Source organism: Amblyomma maculatum, chromosome 1 (genome assembly GCF_055883805.1).
Source record: "Amblyomma maculatum isolate TAMU_Amacu chromosome 1, ASM5588380v1, whole genome shotgun sequence".
Classification (NCBI taxonomy): domain Eukaryota; kingdom Metazoa; phylum Arthropoda; class Arachnida; order Ixodida; family Ixodidae; genus Amblyomma; species Amblyomma maculatum.
The window spans coordinates 406,436,715-406,443,121 of record NC_139344.1 but is presented as its reverse complement, the minus strand read 5'-3'; positions in this window follow the sequence as shown (position 1 = coordinate 406,443,121).

The window sequence follows — 6,407 nt, the reverse complement described above, 5'->3', positions numbered from 1 at the left end:
ATATAACAAAAAAAAATTATTTTGGACGGCAGTCTTTAAATGTTGAATATTGGTTAGTATGGTGATGTGGCCGGGAAGGTCATTCCAATGTATGGTAGAGCACTGAAAAATGATTTTTGGAATGCTGTCGTATGGGCGCACCGGGGCGTGATTGCATACGACGTATTGTCGATTGCTCCGAAACAAAGGTTGTAGACCTTTGTTAGCGGCACGTTGATAAAATATTTGTGGGAAGACAAAATGTAGCCATAGTATTTACTGCTCTTGATGCTTTACGTTAATAAAATCCATCAACCAATAATCAAAATCATTACACTCTGTCCAGCAAGCTGGTAGCGTTGTTGCTCGTTAAATGAGAACTGTCCAGCAGGCGCCAAGGAGTGAATGTCGAGGAGCACTTTGATAGTAGGAATACCTGCTAGTTTACGGGATTCCACCAATAATTTTTTTTAGTAGACGCTTTTGTGTTTAAAAAGGTGTTTTTCCTAAGGTGAATGTTAGTGCTTGCGGATATCAACAAAATCTGAATGAGGGTTATTAGCAAGCCGACTGACTACTACAAGCCAGCAAAAAGGGATCGCAACTTTGCTAAATTTAAAGGACAGCAGCGTACATGAAGAAAACTTTCAGATCAACCCAACACAGTATATCATTAATATATTTGAATGCCTCCTGGTGCATGTACATAATTTAATTAAAAATATACATAGTTTGATGTCAATTACTGGGGTTTTCCCAATACGCAGGCAGACCGCGAAAATCATCTTAATGTTAAAACCTGACGACTATAGCATCCAGTAAAACTGCATGTCTAATACTATTTGTATTATTTTTTCTCGAAGCCAATATTGCCAATTCCCGATCGAAAAACGTGCTTACTAGGCTTTATTTAACGATTCTAGTATAACGACTAATTTCCAGAACTGCGCTACCAAAAAAAAAAAAAAGAAGTAATTATGAAATATTGATTCCGAAACATTTTAATGTTAGAAATTTAAGTAGATGTGTGTAAGCTAGGCGTTGGATTCCTTGAAACAGGAAATGCTGCTTGTTAAATTACCCTCATGTAATATACGCGGGTAGCCTTGGACCTCACGGCATCTTACCTGGACCGCCGCGAACAATACTTGGTAGTTGATAACTTCTTGGTGGTTTCCTATTATAATATAAAAGTATTAAAATAGGTCGAAGAGAAGGAATGGCGGGAAGGTTAACCGGGAAACGATAGCGGTTTGCTACCCTTCGATGGGAGAATGGCGTGAATGGATATAAACGTGAAGGAGAAAAGCGAACACAAGGGGAAAAAAAGATTCACTAGGGGAATAGTGCTTACAGCTAGTTAGTTACAGAATAGTGGAATAGTTACAGCTTGTCGTATTAAAGCAAGATTGCCTCAAAGCAGAGTACTAATGTAATCTTTGTTTATAATATATACCGAGTGTCCCAGCTAAATATAACCAAGGTTTTAAACAATATAGTAAACGATAGGGCAGTGAAATATATTAGGAGCTGTTCAGAGTCGCCTATGCTAACATGGTATACTATTTTAGTTCAATAAAGTTAATTAGTAAAGGCTAATTAACTATTTTTTCTTGAGAGAAAAAGTGTCAGTGCAAAAGTTGTAGGTGCCAAAAAACAGATGGCTACGTTGTTTCGATCACGCTACGACTAACGCCGCCCTATTTATGCGCCTTCAAAGAATGCTGTCACGTGACCTACTGTTATTTTAAACCATGTGCCCAGTGCGTGCAACCTGTTTCATCGCACAGAGCACGGCCCAGAAATTCGGATTTTGTTATCTCGGATGCGCAGAGTGATGCCGCAGTCACGAGGGAGCTTCATTTTTTTTTTTGAGCCAGACGTCGTTTCGGCTCGAAAATATAATAAAAAAGCTGGTTTGATAGAAAAAATATAGCTAGCTGTTTTTCGAGAAGATCAACTTTTGCACTGACAATTGTTCTCTCAAGCCAATACTTAAAAATACCTAATTATTTCTTACTAATTAACTAACTTTAGTGAACTAAAAATTGTACAACTGATTATAATAGGCAATTGTGAACATCTCTTAATTGGTATGACTTCGCTATAGGCCACCAATACTTATATATATAGGATGGCAGCGAACCGGGAGATTTCCGGCCCATTACTGTGCGTTTATTTCACAAGATTTCGGCTACCCGACTGCAAACTGCCGTACGCCTGGACGTGCGGCAGCGCGCGTTCATTCCCATCGAAGGGAGCGCAGGGAATGTATACCTGTTGGCGGGGGTGTTTTTTGAAGCGCGGCTCCATTACAGACCATTATATATGGCTACATTAGATATCACGAAGCCTTTTGACAGAGTCACTGCGGATGCTATTCTCATGGGTATGCATGGAAAGGGTCCCGATTAGCCATTTCCAATTTCTAAGATACATAAAGGACATCAACTCAATAGTTTAGGAGCTTTCCTGGCATCACAAGGCTTGGAGATCAATGCCTCTAAGAACTTGACGGTGGCTATAATAGCGGACGCTACATTCCAAAGAAAGGCAGTGCCAAAGATTATTCCAACTACCACACGATCGCGCTTATTTCGCATGCTAGCAAGGTGATGTTGAAAATCCTCCAAGGAAGGCTGCAGCAGTATGTGGATCGGGAGCTTCCGGACGTGCAAGCTGGGTTTCGCAAGGGCAGATGAACTAGAGACCAAATTGCCAACCTTCGCTGGATCATGGAAAAAGCAAGAGAGTTCCAGAAACCCATCTACTTCTGCTTTATTGATTATGCGAAAGCGCTTGACTGCGTAGATCACAGCAGATTGTGGCAAGCTCTCCAAGAGATGGGAGTTCTAATTCACCTCATCTGTCTCCTCAGGAACCTGTATGAAGGACAAGAGGCCACAGTCAGAACTGGGCATGGTCTTACTGATTGGTTTCCGATTGAGAAAGGAGTGAGGCAAGGCTGCATACTGTCGCCCTGCCTATTTAACCTATATGCAGAGTGCATCATGAAGAAGGCCGGTCTGGACGAGTCTTCAGCTGGAGTGAAGATTGCTGGAAAACGTATCAACAACCTTAGATATGCGGATGATACCACTTTAATGGCAGAAAGTGAAGTGGAACTCAAGAGACTTCTGATGCGCGTACAGGAAGAGAGTGAGAAGTTTGGGCTTAAACTGAACATTAAAAAGAAAGATCATGGCGTCTTGCCCTATCAAGTCCTGGAGCATCAATGGACAAGAAGTGGAAGCTGTGACAGACTTTCTCTTCTTGGGCTCCAATATTACATCGGAAGGAGACTGCAGCCATGAAATTAGGAGACGCCTGCTTCTAGGAAAGAGAGCAATGGTTAGCCTTGACCGCCTAGTAAAGAGCAGAGACATTAGTCTGCCAACCAAGATCCGTATAACTCGTGCTATGGTCTTTCCAGTTGTGATGTATGGATGCGAGAGTTGGACTGTGAAAAAGGCTGACCGCCGAAGAATTGACGCGTTTGAATCGTGGTGCTGGCGATGACTCTTGAGAGTTCCTTGGACTGCCAGAAGATCAAATCAGTCGATATTGTCGGCCATAAACCCTGACTGCTCATTGTAGGGTCAAATTCTAAAGTTAAAGCTCAGCTACTTTGATCATCTGATGAGAAGAGAGGAGTCGCTGGAGAAAGATTTGATGTTGGGAACGGTTGAGGGTCGCCGGAGAAGGGGTAGGCAGCGAACGCGATGGTTATATGGCATCCTCGAGGCACTGCAGATGAAGTTATGTGATGTTAGGAAGATAGAGACCGGAAAGCGTGGCGTGACATGGTCCATATGGTCACGAAGAGTCGGACACGACTGAACGACTGAACTGAACTGAAGAGAAAAATATCTAAAGGGGACATTGAATCTAAATTCACGATTGGAGGGGAGGTGGTTCCTACAGCGTCTGCTGAGACGACATGGCGGTATCTGGGCCTTACATTCTCGCCACGGGGAATGGTCCCATCAAAGATCCCAACGGAACTAAAAACTTCCATCGTGTCAGTAAAGACTGAAGCCTCAACAGCGGCTAGTAGTATTGAGAACTTATTTGTTGCCACGATTCATACATTAAGTTGTACTCGGACCAACATCCGGACGTATATTGAGTAACCTGGACAAAGCAGTTAGAGCCGCCGTGCGGCGCTGGCTTCGTCTGCCACACGGCGCGGCCCCTCCCATCTTTCACGCCGCTGTGAGTGATGGAGGGCTCGGGATTTCTTCTTGCGTTGAACTATACCAGCCCTGCGACTAAAGCGCATAGAAACTTAGCAGAGCTCTCAAAATGTGGCTTACAGGGAGCTGAGCATCATGGACTATATCACACCGGAAAGATAAAAAACGGAGTGGTTGTGAAGATACAATGAAGTCACGATGGATAGCACGAAACTGTCGAGAGGATTCTGGAAAAGTGAACAATATGCAAGTGCTGATAGGGTAATGAAACTGAACACGCACTTCCTCTTGAACACTCAGCCATAACTTCCTCTTCTACTCCCAAGTACATCACACTCGCACACCTCTTTTTTCCCAAGCAGACGTCTAGCCAACAATAAATGTTAGGAAGTGCGTGTTCAGTTTCATATTAAACTTGGTAGTGTGCACCTGTGCTGTGTTTCTTTCCACGTGCTAGTGTAACGTTACGCCGCAGTTCTGGGTGCTATGTAGCACCAAATTGTCCCTCAAGATGTTTTTCTGAGATGCATTGACAAAATATTTAGATTACACAGAATGTTAACACAAGCGGGGCTATAACATCAGTAACAACTACATAATGTAGGCAAAGTATGCCAATACTCTTCACTCCAGACCTATTGCAGAGAAAAAAAGAAAAAAAAGTCACCGTCACCTTTGAAAGCTAGTAACTTCTGCCAGGCTGAGTACTCTGTCGTACAACGAACTAGACTTGTATGGAAGAGCCCCGCAAGCCGACCCATCGTTTAGACAAGTGGACTGGCTTGACTTGCGAGCTGAGGCTTCCCCTCTACCCTTGTTCAGTGCTCTTTCATCTGTGTGTAGTCATCTTCTTTCTCTTGTTTAACTAGCTAGGCGGTGTCTCTAAAGTAACGAAATTACAGGCGGTAATGTCCTGTGCGAATTCATGCAAACGCTTCAAGTTGTGCCTGTTTCAGCAGTGTGCCACGTTAGACAAGGAAAAAGGGTTGGTCTATGCCGTTATTAGCTAAAGAGCTTGCAAGTGAAAAACAAAATCAAATACATAGGCGCAGTCAGAGTAAACACTATATAACGAGATGTATCCCTGCAAAAGAATAAAGGTATTTTACCTCTCGGTGAAGGCAAGGTTGCTCCACTTGCTTTGGCAAAGTGGTGGTGGTGGTGGTGGTGACTATGGTTTATTTTTTGGGGAGGGGATACTGGCCACGTCTTATGTTGGTCATCTTTGTGGCATCACTCTTGGTGACCAGGGGGAAGGGGAAGTTGGAATTAGGGGAAGGTTGGGGAGGGGAAGGTTGCTGACGCCGTATATGTCGCCGCCATTTTCGCATGAAGCACTATAGGCCCATGCAGGCCTACAGAACAGAGCTGAGGCCAGACTCCTCCAGATAAATCAGGAGGAGCCGGTGAGCAGAAAGTTGGTTCCGAGCTGGGAAGAGCAATTGCCCTTCCGTATCAGCAGGGAGACCACGATTCCGATAGCCATTCAGAAGTTTCTGGCGATGGCCAGCGGAGGCTGGACACACGAGGAGCAAGTGTCCCAGTGTGCCAGTATTGCCGCAAGAGGGACAGGCTGGGCTGGGAGCTCGGCCACAGGCATACATGCGGGACGGAGTCCACGTGCAGCCTATTCGAAGTCGTAGGAGGAGGGATTTGTCCTTCCGTGGAAGTTTGTCAGAGAGCCGTTGGAGATGTTCACCAGCGGTAATACGGCGGTCAGGATGGAAAGACCTTATCGACCTTCTCAAGAGGGGTCTTGAAAAGTCAAAAGGTGTGACAGCCTCAGTGACTGGGGCGCCGTTGTCGTGCGCCGCTTTGGCCAGGGCATCCGCCTCTTCATTGCCCTGGATTCCAGTATGTCCTGGAACCCAATGTAGGGCCAGTTGATACCCCGAGTCCTGAAGGGCTAGGAGACGGGCTCGGAGAATGTTCACCGAGAGGTTGGTGCCTTGGTAGATAGTCAGGAGCTGCAGAGCAGATCTGGAGTCGCACAGAACATTCACAGGTCCAGGAGGGACACTGGAAGCGATGAACTGTGCGGCTAGATGTAGACCGGCCAGCTCAGCAGCTGTTGAACTGGCAGGGAATGACAGGCGGCAGGACCTAGACTGGTCTAGCTGCGGTGCTGTCATAGCAGCAGCTGCTTGCAAGGTAGCTGGTCGAACCGAGCCATCCGTAAAGAGGAGTGTAGATCCTCTACACTCCTCAAGGAGGGCTGCAGTTGTCTGCTGG